Source organism: Terrapene carolina, unplaced genomic scaffold, assembly GCF_002925995.2.
Source record: "Terrapene carolina triunguis isolate 2854851 unplaced genomic scaffold, T_m_triunguis-2.0 Scaffold130, whole genome shotgun sequence".
NCBI classification, from domain to species: Eukaryota; Metazoa; Chordata; order Testudines; family Emydidae; genus Terrapene; species Terrapene triunguis.
The window spans coordinates 6,318,672-6,333,612 of record NW_020664481.1 but is presented as its reverse complement, the minus strand read 5'-3'; positions in this window follow the sequence as shown (position 1 = coordinate 6,333,612).

Below are 14,941 nucleotides of genomic sequence, written 5' to 3'. Positions count from 1 at the left end.
TTCCTGTGATTTCCTAGCTGCCTAAAAGTTAGGTGCTATGATGCTCAGTGTTGCAACGCCAAAGTCCCTTTGTGGATCCCCTCCCCGCTAACAGCTAGAAACAAGCAACTAAGGCAGTGGGCTTATACTGTCAGAGTAGGGTGACCAGACAGCAAGTGTGAAACATCGGGACAGGGGGTGGGGGATAATAGGAGCCTATATAAGAAAAAGCCCCAAATATCAGGACTGTCCCTATAAAATCGGGACATCTGGTCACCCTATGTCAGAGCCCAAATGCAAAACTTTGCTTCATTAAACTGAATCCCCTTGCCACTAAATTCAGGTGAAGTCCTTGAAGACAGGAAAGTCACTGACATAGAAATGACTGAAAAGGTTCTAGAGATGCCATAGGAAATTACCGGCCAATTAGTTTCAACGTCGTCCGTGGGGGAAGTGTTAGAGAGCGTTTAAGGGATGAAATGGGAAAGCACAGCTTGAGTAAGGAGGGCCAATGTGGTTGGGGGGAAGGAAGGCTGTGTGGCTAATTTGACGGAGCTCTCTCAGGATATTACTGCTAGAGCAGTCCGAGTGAGCAAAACGGGCATCGCCTATTTAGACGTGGCGAGAACACTGGACAAGGCTCCTCAGAGAAGGTTAATGATCTAGGTGGGGAGTCCCAGAATAAATGAATGGCTTAATGGCTTAATGCACGGGAAATTGGCCAAAGGCAAAGGAACAAGTGGGAAGGTCTTAATGGAACCTTTCTATGTCAGGAGGGGATTGTTACCAGGGTTCCTGTAATGGACCAACACAGCCAGCTCACCTGGCACAGAACAAAACCCTGCAGGGCTAGATTGTGAGTGACTGAGCTCCCTGGGGCAGGGAGCAGTCACTTTCGGGCTGAAGCACCATGACCTTGTATAAACATGGCTCTCCACAGTTTCATGCACAGCTGTTGGATTTTTGCATTTGTTTTGCACTGTCTCTCCCCCATTGTTCTGTCCTAATGGATTTTTTTAAAGCGCTTTTCAGAACTAACAGAAGTACAAACAAAGGCAACTGCACATGAGTGACAGGGGGCTCGATCCTGTTCCCAGTCACTTCCGCGATCATTTTGCCATTGGCTTCAATGGGGACAGATTCAAGGCTGTCAGATGGTAAGGCTGGCTGAACATGCCTAGATTGCCAGGGTTGCAGAGTGTGTGCATCACACTGGGAATTGAGGCTGAGATTTTTCTAAGCGAATCAGAGCCCCCAGTCCCCTACTCAGTGTTGATGGTGCTGGCTCTTATTTTTAATGGCTGGATAGTTTCACATTAAGGGTACATCAACAGGGTGTGGGCAGGAGACATTTTAAATAATGTTCATTTTATTATCATGGCACCTGATTTTCATAAACTCGAGCTAATCAAACTGGTACACGCATGTAGGTGCCAATGCATGCCTAATTTGCACATGCAGTTACTAGGACTGAGCATAAAGCAGGTAGCCATTGACTAGATCGGGCCACTTGCAACTGTTCCATTTGTGCACATACTGCAATTGCATGCATAAATTAGGCACATAAATGCATGTATTCCAGGATATTTCACTTACTAGGACCAGGAACACTCCGTGTTGCTCTTTGAGCCCATGATCTAGATGCAGAGCCATATTCCTGAGACATTATGATACAAATAGTGAACCTTCTGATCTCTATACATACCTATAGGCTAACATTTTCAAAAGCAATGGGATGCCCAACATAAGTCACGGTGAAGAGAATGTTGTAAATTGGAGAGGGTTCAGAGAAGAGCCATGTAGCAATGCCCGCTCCTGGCCCCTCCACAAACGCAGCCAGAGACCAACTGAAGTGCAGCACCCGTGTCCTTTTATTGTTTGTGTCCGTTCCCACCACCTATTATTTACAGATATTTACAGGGACCAACACTCTGGGAGACTACTACCTTCCCAGCCAGCAGGGATCTAGAGCCCACACTCCCCCCTTTCCTGTCTCCCCCTGCTTCCTGTCTCTTAGCCAGCTTTATAGGGCAGGCTGGCTACCCAGGCCTGCAGGTGGATCCACTCTGGTAATTAGGGCGTGGCCCTTCAGCCAGCCCAACTAATACCCTTCTTCCTCTGGACCAGGGCTAACAGGGGCCTGGCTTGTTTCTCCTAGCCAGCACCCTGTTACAAGCCACAAGAATGATTAAAGGCTTAGAAAACTTGCCTTATAGTGACAAACTCAAAGTGCTCAATCTATTTCGCTTAACAAAGAGAATGGTAAGGCATGACATGATTACAATCTGTAAGTATCTACATGGGGGAAAATATTGAATAATGGGCTTTTCAATCTAGCAGAGAAAGGCTTAACACAATCCAATGGCTAGAAGTTGAAGCTAGATGCATTCAGACTGGAAATAAGGTGTACATATTTAACAGTGAGGGTAATTAACCCCTGGAACAATTTACTAAGGGTGGTGGTGGATTCTCTATCACTGAAATTTTTTAAATCAAGTTTGGATGTTTTGCTAAAAGCTCCGCTCTGGGAATTATTTTGGGGCGGTTCTATGAGCTGTGCTATACAGAAGGTCAGACTGGATGATCACAATGGTTCCTTCTGCCTTGGAATCTATGAATCCATAAAAGAGGCCTGATTCTCAGAGGGTGGGTGCTCGGCACTTTCTGAAAATCAGTTCCCTTTTAAGGCATCTCTGTTCATCAACCCAAAATTGATACCACTAAAATCACTAGTTAATACAGAAAACCTTGGCCAGAGAGCTCATGCAATAACAAACAATATGATGGACATCAACAGGCTAGTAAAAAGAATTCTCCCCAACCCCAGCAATTGAACTTGAAACATTTTCAAGGACATGTAATGAGTCACGAATAAGGGGTTAGAACTTGGTATCTGAATGTAATCTCCAAAAACCCAAATCAAAACTGTCTAACGGGAATGAAATGCGAGATAATTGCTTTCTTAGGGAATTCTCCAAGATGCAGCATGGTCTTTATCAGATTACATTATTATCCACATACAAAAGGCATCAACAGGTCATAATGCAATGGTAAGGTGTAATAGGTTCGTGCCGGGGCTCGACCCTCCGGGACAGGAGGGGAGCCACACCGACTCCCTGTCCACGAATGAAACAGCCGGTTAGCTCCGGTTCCCGGCCCTTCGGTGTAGGGCTGAGTAGTCCACAGGCCGTTCGGCAGCCCAGGCCCTCTGGTGCAGGGGGGCTGGGGAAATAGCAAGTCAATAGCCCAGGCCCTCTGGTGCAGGGGGGCTGGGGAAATAGCAGTTCAATAGCCCAGGCCCTCTGGTGCAGGGGGGCTGGGGAATAGCAGTTCAATAGCCCAGGCCCTCTGGTGCAGGGGGGGCTGGGGCAATAGCAGTTCGATGGCCCAGGCCCTCTGGTGCAGGGGGGGCTGGGGCAATAGCAGTTCAATGGCCCAGGCCCTGGCTCAGGGCGGGGCACACCCTGACACTGCTCAGGCCCTTGGAAGCAGGGGCGGAGCAGCTACACAGTTAGGGATCTCAGGCCCCCTTGCACAGGGGCTGAGCAACACTCACTCGGGGTAAGCCCTGGCGGCGAGACCAGAGCGTTGGGTGAGGGGGAAGCCTGCCACCCGTGTGTGGGGGTGGCAGGGGGGAACGCAGGCCCACCCACTCCACTGCGTTCCAGCCCGGGGCCCTAACAGCGGTTACTGCCGCTGCCGGTCAGTGGGGTATCCTGGCCGAAACACACTGACATGGGTTCGCATGTCTCGACAGCCTGACCGGGGTCGGCTTCCCCCGGGCTACTTCCGATTTCCCCCTCGGGGCCTACCTCGTCCGCGGCACCGGGCAGGGTCCAGTCCACCAGCATAGGCTCCTCCCGGCCGGGGCTTGGTGGCAGGTCCGGCAGCTCCGTCGGGAAGTCCGGCCAGTTGTACTCGGGCGGTTCCTCCGGGTAACAGCAGGGCCGAAGGGGTTCTGGTGCGGTCTCCCCTTCGGGGTCGCTGGGGGGGGGGGTTCCAAGGGCTCCCCCCAATGACGGGAACGGACGGGCTCCGGCGGCTCTTCCTCGTAGTGAGCCCGGGGCAGCTCCGGCCAGCTAGGCGAATATCCTCGGGCCTCCGAGGTATCCTGGTCGGGAGCTCTCGGCCGCACGTCTGCTCCCTGCGGTGGCCGGCGCCTGACTGAGCTCTGGCTGCCAGGCTTTATACTTCCTGTCCCGCCCCTTGACTTCCGGGGGGCGGGGACAGGTGGCAGTGGCTCCGCCCACTCAGGTGTCTGCTCCAGTGCTCCCTCCTCTGGGCAGGAGGGGAGCCACACCGACTCACTACACAAGGACAGCCACCTGAACCCGAGTTTTAATGCCAGGGTAACTTTTGTTAGAGGAAGAAAATAAAAGGGGGTGTGCATGTAGGGTTGGGTTTTGTGGTAAACAGAATTGCTAGTGCTTGAAGTAGGATTTCTATAATACAGTCAGCACTGCCTGTCCAAACTCGCTATCCTTTTATCAAATCCAACATCCCATTGTAATGTCTATTGCTATGCTGATATCATTAGAAACTCTGCTGGAAAGTTACAAACATGAAATGCTGTGGCTACCTGTAAAAGATGTCCAGGGATTTCTCTTCCTGCCCACTTGACATTTGACTGCATCTCTCACTTCCATCTTAATACAAAGCATGCTGTAAAGTACCTCACCCTGTCTCTGGGAGAAGGCAAAAATCCTCACATAAATACAAAACCAGAGCATCTTACTGTTGATTTTTGTTGGCTTTATTGTCCTTATCAACTGCTGCAGACTGTAAGCTTTCATATATATATTATATATATACACACAGAGAGAGAGAGAGAGAGGTGTGTGTGTGTGTGTGTGTGTGTGTGGCTTGATTTTCAAGACTGTTGTGAGAACGCACAGCTCCCATAGAGGTTAATGGACATGAAGTCTTATGCTTCTAGCATTGTGGAGGTAAACTTCAGAATGCCACTTGATGCAATATCATTGTACTGAGTCGCTGACTAGACACACTGAAACGATGGTTTGGAGAGGCATGAACTGCTCCCATTCAACTCAGCAGGACGATGAATCTGAAGTCTGCCCATGACCACTTAAATGTCAATGTTAACTGTTTCAATGACGATCAATTCAGCAGAAACATCTGGCGACTGTGATTGTGGGTGCAGATTTGATGGTGTGCCACCACTTTTCTCAACGGTTTTAAGCAACAGAAGAACCACAGGTGCCCGCCATCTCAGCTTCTTTTTGGCCTTCTGCAAATTCCTGCATATGACAAAACCCATTCTTGCAGATCTACCCTTTTATGGATGGCTTCCAGACAGGCATTGTTTGATTTACTTTTACAGCATAACCAGCTGCTCATCTTCTTATGCTCCTCTGATTAAGGCTTTACAAAATATGAAAAGATTTTCTTGCCGGGTTCTATTTTATTTTATTTATGGTGAACCGTTCAGACCTCTTCCTCCTCCTCCACATTTTGTCTTTTTTCTACATTCCCCCTTTTCATCTATTGTCATCACATTGTTTTAGTTCTCCAAGCCGATCTCAAGGTCCCTCCAGTGCGGTAAGGCCAGATCCTCAGGTGGTATAAATCAGGATAGTTCATTGAGTGATGTCAATTTACATCAGATCAAGAACTGACCCCTAGTGAACATGGCGATAAAATCACTCACCTATCTGTAGAGAGCGAAAGCTGGTGCTATTTGTCACTGTATTTGGCTCTTCAAAATGCAAACCAAAAAATTAAAAATATTATGCCTGGTTTTTATATCCTGGGTTTAATAAGATCTCTTTGAAGAAAGGAATAATTCACAGGCGGCAGCATGTCCTGTTCTACCAAGGATAGAGTCTATGTAGCATCATTGTCTGAGCAGGCTGCAAGTTTAACTGCATTAGAAGTGAGGCAATTAGATCATCAAGGACATTTTAATTGACAGGGCTGTGTCTTCCCGTCTTTCTTTGTACAATATATTTTGCTCGCAGACCTCCATGAGCCATAGAACAGCACAGGCAGAGGTACAACCTATAAATCCCACCTTCTTTGTGACTTGCTAGTCCTTGTAAGGCATTTTTAAACTGATTTAAGGTCTGTTGTAGTTACTATACTACAGGGGGCCTCTGCCTCTGGACAAACTGTACCAACGTGACTAATGGAACAGTTGGTCACCTTGGAATAACTTTGATGATTTCCTTATCCGTACATGAGCTGCGGCTGCAGCCATCCTTCTTCTTTTATAACCACTAGGCAGTCAGGATGGCGTGCCTGGGTTTACACTGCTGGTATGTTTGTCTTTTACAAGTCATGCAATAACACTGCACAAAGGAAGAGAATTCCTCACACCTCAACCACTGACATTTCACACCAATGATTTGCAGTGTGCCTCGTTGTCCCCCAGTTAAGGGTCTTTTGGATTGGGTTCAAATGTCATGAATCTGTGAGCCAAAATATGGTTAACTGTCCAAAAAAATGCATGGATCTGAAGTCCCAGGGAAATGTCACAATACTGGGTTAGTTTTAATCCATTTCCTGTTCCATGGAGTAGCAAAGTCTTTCAGTACAGAGGGAGATCAGTATAGGTGAGTATTTCAGAAGGACCTCTTTGGACAGTGGTCTCACTTCTTATCCTTTTGCCTCAGATCTCCACTGTGATTCCATCCTTCCCTTAGTAGGGTTGGGCTGCATGAACTAATACGACTTTTTTTGTGTCTAACTCTTATGATCCTATCCAGGCACAGAAGTATTTACATGGAGATTTCATTATATATGGCACAAAAGGTTTGAGACATTCACTTCAACTTCACCACCCCCTCCTTCCCAATCTCCAATCCCCTTCCAAGTCTCCCTTCCCTTCCTGTCTTTCACTAGGCCACACCTAACGTGCCCTCACACAAACCACAACATCAAAGTCAAAATCATGACACTAACATGTTATTTGCTGTCATTACCTTCCTCTGCCGCAGGGCGTGTGGAGTCACTTGCTGGGATTACCTGGGCCTATCTCACTTAATCGATTCCCTGCTATTGCAGGAGCCACGGGCACTGGTGCGCCTCTGTCCTGCCTATTCTCTGCCTGTGGCACATCTTAGTCTAGTCTCCGGTGGGCTGTAATACTTAGCTCTAATTTTGGTTGTTGGGTTTAGTGTGTGGGCGCTGGGTGGTGTTGGTGGTCTGTGATCACATGTTTGGAGATCCCTTTTGGCCTTAAACTCCATGACAACGACTCTATCACACTGTTCACTTTGCTTGTGTGTTATACCCCTTCTCCCGACGCTGTTTGTCTAGTGTAATTACTTTGTAAACTCTTTGGGGCAAGGATTCTCTCTTACTCTTTATGCTTGCAAAATGCCCCTGCTCTGGGATTTTAACAAATAATGACCTCAGCCTACAGCATTTATGAATTAACAACTATACAGGTTCAATAGCCTAAAAGCCCATAAACCCCTCCCAGTAAATGTCTTATATTTGGTTACTTACCATTACCAAAAGTAGATATTCACCGGTAAATATCTGATCATCAATACTTCCATCCTGTCAATCTCATTCCTCTCCATTATTACAGTGGACCACTTATTCTTCTATAAAAATACTAGCCAGCTAGTGGGAGGTGATTAAGAGCAGTGTGCTTAGCACATTGCCCAGCAGTGCTCGAATAAGTCATTTCCACCATAGCAGGAGAGGTTTTTGTATATGTTCGTGAACCTGGACTTCTCATTGCAACACAATCCACAGCCATGGCATTAGTATCAGGACGTGTTTGAAATGTAACAAAAGAAAGGAGTATCCATGTGATTGTCTCTACTGTGACTTTAAACTTTCAGTTGATTATATTGATTATTTAAAACAAACCCACAAAGATTAATTACAAACCAATCTAAAGGCTTTTCTTATCCACCTCTCCTTACCAATCCACTTCTTCCAGGACTGGTCTCCAATTCTCACACACTTTAAAACTGTTCAGCTTGCAAATATCTGGTAGATTCCCCCCCAGCAGACTCAGTATGTCAAGGAGGAATTTGAAAATGTCTTGCTCATGAATGAAAACATTTTGATAATTCACTCATGGAGTCACTATTCATCACCCATCAAGTTCTTTACTCATCACTGGTAGATAAAATCTCCCATAGGAGCTCATTATGTATCTTCCTGATTTTACACCAGGAAATGTTTTGGAGCTGCTCGTTAATCCCAGCTGGTAAAATACAGATTTCTTCCTGTCCTCCCTCCCCCCCCGCCCGCCCGCCCGCCCACCTTATTTCCCCCTCCCCCGCATTAATTTTGAAACAGCATCATTAGAAAGAGCTTTTATGGATACAAAACCCAATGTCTGTGACCTTGGAGATAACTTTGAAGATTGAGTGTTATACGAACTGAATGTGCACCAATGGGACAATGAAGGATGCACTTATTTGACTGAAAGGTTAAAACCAGGAGCTCTTCTTTCATTACCTGTCAGATCAAACAAAGAATCATTACTATTTCTGTGTCATAGTCACACTTCACATTTTACGGGTCAAATGTATAAAACTAGAGGACAGGAAATCTTATCCCCCCCCACTTCTTTAAACACTGCACATTTCCAACACATTGATATGTTTCTTTAATTATTTCTTTCAATCTGGGTTTCTCGTGGCTAATGCACTGTCAGTGAAAAACAAATCACGACACCAGGATGTTTCCAAAGCTTGCATATGATGCACGGCAAGCCAGCTCAGCTTGCTGCATGCTATACAGAAAACAATAAATATTGTTTAAAAAATCAGTGCAAGTGATTTAATTTGATGACATTTTGCACGTGCTTGCTTTATTGCCACACAGAGTTCACTTTAATCGGAAACTGCCATTAAATAATATGCGGTAAAGTGAACTTTGTATAATAGTTAAGCAAGCACCTCTCATATTTTGGGAGGAGGAAAAAGGTTAAATATATTTATCATTGGGTTGAGCGAGCAAAGCTGCTACAGTATCTCACGATCTAATATAATTCTAGAATTCATGATTCACTGGTGACTTCTACCCACAAATGATTAAACCTCTTGCTGCCATTGTAACATCTCACTCAACGTCAGCAATTCTTAAATCCCACTGTCAGTGTTCACACTTGTGGATTTGAGGAAGCTGCAGCATGGTCAAGACAGGCTATTTGATACCTCTGTTCTCTATGCAATCTTTAAGCACCTGGAGGTAGAGCACAAAACAGCTTATTGAGGGATCACGCTCTACCTATAACTGAGCCACTATAAAAAAGAAATCTGTGATTACAGCATCTTCATCACTATGCTTTTCCACATTTGTCCTAGGAATAATCCATAATTGCTTTCCAGAGTTTGCCGGGTCTCAGGATGTGCTACTATGAACAGGAGGCATTAAAAGGTTCTAAGCTCCAAACTATTCTAGAGTTTAAAACCAGCAGAGCTCCAGAACAGTGCTATGTAAATAACTGATTATTTGATTCGCTGGCTGAACCAAAAAATTGAAAATTCAATTTAGTTTTGGGTTGAACAAAACATTTTGTTTGAGTTTTTTAAAACCTTTTATTAGAAAATACAACTGAGGTAAAATGTGAAACAAAAAGTCATTTCAAACTGCAAAAGCCAAACACATTTTGATTTTTTTCAGAATTTTGTTGGGTGTTTTTGGGGTGGTTTTTTTTTTGGTCAGCAAATTCAACACAAATTCGTGAAATATTTTGGTCTACCCAAATCTATATTTTTTGTCTGAAAAAAGTGTCTGCCGAAATTTTTGCCCACACAGCAACAGCTATTCTTGTCTCTTAGAGTTTATTTCAGATGAAAGGTGCCGGAGTGGAGGCACTAGAAATTTGAAGTCACTTTCATAGTTACATGGGACAGATTTCAATTAGAAACACCATATCCTGGGCCAAAATTTGCAAAACTAGGAATCTAACATTAGTGTCTTCAGTTCACACCGAGATGCCTGCCTGATTTTCAAAAGTGCTGAGCACCCAATAGTCCCCTCAGGGTAAGCAGCATTTTTTAAAATCGGGCAGGTGCCTTAACAGAGATTCGGAGCTTAACTTTAGACTCCTCGTTTTGCAAACTTTGGCACATTGCAAGTCTATACAGCTCAATGTGTACTGGCTGCTTGTTTACCCTCTTAGCTCTCTAATACTGAACTTAGTATGGGTAAGTTTCCAGTGGGGGAAATATATACATCTATTTACTCATTCCATTACGTCAAATATATTTATTTATAACTAGTACTGGGTTAAATATAGTTTCTGCAGAGCATGTTCTGTGGAACAATACAATTATGATCAATAATTCTGGTGGCACAGAAGGTGTTTAGTTCACCTTAGCTCTGTCTTGTGATGCTGCATGAAGAGAGTAGATGACAGAAGAGATGCAAAGCTGACAACAGCAAGAATACTAGCTACACTAAATCGCACCAGCAATTCTGTTACATTGAAAGTACATATTTACCTCAGCAGTGTGATAAAGCACTGAGGGGTGGTCCAGCAGAGTAGACAAATTACCTTGGAAACGCTCCTTACCAATTTCAGTACAAATATTTAATTCTTATCTTGAACCTATTTATTTTCCTCCTGTTTTGTAATGATTTTTCAATAAAAAAGCAAAAAATAGGTGGTGCTGGTAACAGGGTACCCTTCTTGCAGGTGCAAGGCAACTGGTATTGTAACAGTACTTGGGGAGAATATATTTGGCAATTCAAATATTTGCCTCCCATCAGGGCTGTCTTCATGACTGTAACCATTGTGCAACATTATCAAATCCTATCCATTGCACAGTAAATTATGGTGGTGCGGGAGCACCACTAAGGCCAGGTCTACACCACAGACCTCTGTTAGTATAACTACATCACTCAGGGGTGTGAATAATCCATATACCAACGTAATCCCCTGTGTAGACAGCACTATGTCGGTGGGAGAAGCTCTCCCGTCGACCTAGCCGCCTCTCAGGGAGGTGGATTAACTACGGTGATGGATCCAGCTACAAAGTGCTACAGTGGCGCAGCTGCACCAGAAGACACAAAGACAAGCCCTATGTTCTGGAGATATAAGCCTCGAAAGAACTAGTCATTTAAAACAAAAGTTGCTAGATTGGTTCCTTCCCCCACCCACCTCCCCGACGTAGAGATCAAACCGTTGATGAGCTATGGATCAACATGGTGTCAAGCTGTTGAGTGTTACCCAAGATAACGCAAGGCACTTGCCAAATCTGTGGAGGCCCCAAATTGGGGATGGTATTTTTGAAAATGTACATTTTACATTGCACATATGCTAAGGCAGGACAATGGCTAGAATTTCCGTTCCCACCATTTTATATGCTTTAAAGCTCAACTCTTGTAAGTGCTCTAAGATCCAAACGGTTAATTGGATTGCTTTGAAATGTGGTGTGCCTCATGGCAGTGCGGGGTAGCATTAGTGATCCAAATTTGGGGTGCAAGGGGTACTTGAATAACAGCCCCCCCCATGGGTTCCTTCTGCTACCTTGTACTGTTAAATTGAGAGGTATTTACTAATGACTGGATGAATCACAGATCTTGATTGCTGTGAACTCGCCCTGCCATTAATATATTTAAAGACAAGCTAATCACAAGCCCTCACCTAAGAAAGACAAAAGGAGTTTTGAATGGAGTTGCGGGAGTTTGGTACAATTTGTGTCATGGGGAGTAATTTTAGTTTGGGGGAACGTAATCAAAGTATTTAGATTAAAAATTAGACCCGTGAATGCTTTCTGGAACAGAAGAGGCATTGCAGGAGGAGGAGGAGTGGGGGGCTGGGAGGAGAGTGGACTGCAAGGCAATGAGGCTTATGAGTAGAGGATAAATGGGGATAGGTGGGTGGTAGGAGAGGGCCAAGAAGCTGGAGCTTCAGGTAAGAGAGGCATAGAACTCTCCAGGTGTCAGTGACCCCAACGCCTCTGCACCCTCAGCTCTGCCACTGCACCCCAAGTCTGCCTGCACATTTCAACTCTGCATTCACAGCTCTACCAGTAGTGAACACCTGTCCACAGCTGTTTCTAATCTGAATCTTTGTACACCTGTGCAATAGAGATTTAGGAACTCATATTCCTTGCTACAACACGGTCAAAATGGTCATTTTTTAGTCAATCTAGTCCATGGCACCCACTAAGTTTTTGGAGGAGCCGAATTCTGAGCAGTATTTAGGAACATGTTCACTTCTTCATCTGCATATATGTGCAGTCTGGAAGGATTACAGAACGCATGCACCCATTAAGAAAAATATCAAGAGGGTTACTTTATGCCACCCTGGGTAGTTCAAATAAAGATTTAATAAACTCAAAAAGTTGATTGCTACAAGTTGTCTGTGTTATAATAGAACCTATTTTTACTGTGAGCATAACAGAATAGTCAGCAGCCGATCTAACCAAAATTGTTATAGTGTGTGGAGCAGAAGCCGGAGACAAAGGACTGTGCACCTGCATGTGTACAGTTCAGCAACTGTAGGGTTGATAAAGGTGTGTGTGTTAAACAGGGCATAGCGGAAAGAGGGAAGGGTGAAGAGGGCACCTCTACCTCTATAGTTCCTGGTTTTTGGAAATTTGTATTTTTCTCAACCCAGTATTCTGCCAGGGAACAATATACAACCGAGTACCCTCAACTCTACATTCATAATTATTTTGCCATTGATTTAGGAATCTAGTTGGTGAAGACATTGCCAAACAGTCTATTGCCATGGTAACATTCCAGGTAAAAAGAGTTCCTTTGACATGTTATAAGCCAAGTAACGGTAAGATGACAGACAGCAATAAAATGGATTTAAAACAATTAAACAAGATGTGGCAAACAGTAATTCAAACATCAGCTCTTCAAGCTTCTATTTGCTGAACAAACTGAACGCACTAAAACATCAAGGTCTGCTTCATGTCATCAAACACTCACGTCAGGTATTTGTATATGGAGGAAGGGTAGGGAAAATTATAAAAGGCGAACAAGAATGAGATAGAATAGGAGGTGGTGCCCCTTTGCACGTACATAGGACTTTCCTGAGTCTCCCAAAAGAGGTTAGTAAAGGATCACTAGGAGTAGCCTCAAACATAAAAAGATGAGTGACTTAAATCACACAACAACCCTGTTGGGAATAGAACCCATTCCCTCAACTCCCAGACCCCTGCTCTAACCTCTAGCCCATACCAGGAATTAAAAACACTGAAGTCAACACTCATGGGAGGGGACGCAATAGTAATATTTTCCATTTTTGTTATGGATTTTTCCAGTTGGGGAGTTTTGAAGGGAGGAAGGAGGTGAAGTCAGTAAGATATCCAAATGCAAGCAGGAAAATCAAATTCAGAGGGAGGTGCCAAGAAATATAAACTGTGGAATCTCATGAAATAGACAGCAGCCACAGCATGGTTCAGTGGATAGGACAGAGCATCACAGGTCAGGAAAATGGTGTTTCACCCCTGCCTCTGTCCTGGCTGAGTCACCAACTTGGTCAAGTCACTTCACTTCTCTGTGCTTAGTTTTCCCCATCTATAAAGGAGGCAACACTTAACCTTTGTAATGAGATCTATTCATGAGAAGTGCTATCCAAGAGCTAAGTATTATCATGAAGGACAATACTATGTCAAGAGGCAAGTTTACGTACTATCACCGTATCAAGCTCCACAGAACAATATAGCTTTGGAACAGGGGACTGAGTCTCCATTACTTGACAGTGGCACTGGAGCTGAATTCTGATTTGCAGGCAGTATTTCTTTAAAAATTGCAAGTACCTTTCTGCTAAATAGACTGTATACAGTTCACAACTGCAGATATTCTTGGAAGCCAGAGGTTTCCCAAGCTTAACAGATTACGCAACACAAGGAACACCAGCTCAGCCGGGAGACCCGTTGTGAGAGTTAAGAGGGACTGCTTTGTCTTCCATTTTCTTGCTTTACTTTCATGTTTATTTCATTTTAGATAAAATCCCACCCCATTTCTTATAGGAATGTCTGCACAAGAAGCATACAGCACAACTGCTGTACAGCAGGGTTTGCTTTTTTTGGGGGGGGGGGGGGGTTTGCGTTTTTTGTTGGGTTTTTTTGGTAGAGCAAGAAAGGCTGACACACTTCCTTGCCATTTCATATAGTGACTCAGAGAGCTAAAACTGTTCTAGTGCCTACTGTAGCGGAGATTCTCTTTTCCCCCTGCATAAGGTTAGGCTGGAAAGTAACCCCTACGCATTATTAGATTGGAAAAGAAGACACATGCTGCTTCACGTAAGTTACCACCTCCCTAGTGTGTTGTCGTCAGTTTAATACAAAGAAACGTACACTGTTCCTTTTAGCTTAAGTCCTGTAGCACATCTATGAGTAAATCTATGGCTAATGCATAGGAAATCTAGAGACAGGAAAGAAGTGCCAGGCAGAATTAAATCTAATAATAAAGCTACTTTAAAAATGCTTTAGATAAAAGTTTGCTGGGTTTGCTGTAAAACTACAATTGCAAGCTTTTAAAGTCAGACTATTGGAGTGTGAGGAGAGAAAAAACTTGGGACTTGCACTTCACACTCATGTACCCCTTCCCTAAGACCTCACCCGTTTAAAAAAAAAAAGCCACCATATTTTACAAACGCACTAAGTTAAGGTCGCAGTGACAGCTTTTATCCTTTATTTCCCAACTTCTGTCAGCTTGTTTCAATCTTAATGTAACATCAGTTAGTTTTGTTTGTTCCTTGTCATTTCTCATACAAGTCCAAGTTGTATCAAGCCCTCATCAGTCAGTAGTAAGGGTAACCACCATGAAAGTTAAGCAACTGAAAGGCTGGTAATGTTACCGTCTGATACAGTTGTACTTGCAGTCATGAATCATTTTTTGATAATGCTGTGATGTCTATAATTATAACCACAGCTTTAGGACATGCAAGATGTGCTGCTCTGGTTGCCTGTCTGTTGCATCAGAGAAATACAAGTAAACAAAACTCTCTCATTCGAGAGAAAATACTTTCAAGCATTACTAAAATATCAGACCAAGTAGAAGCACA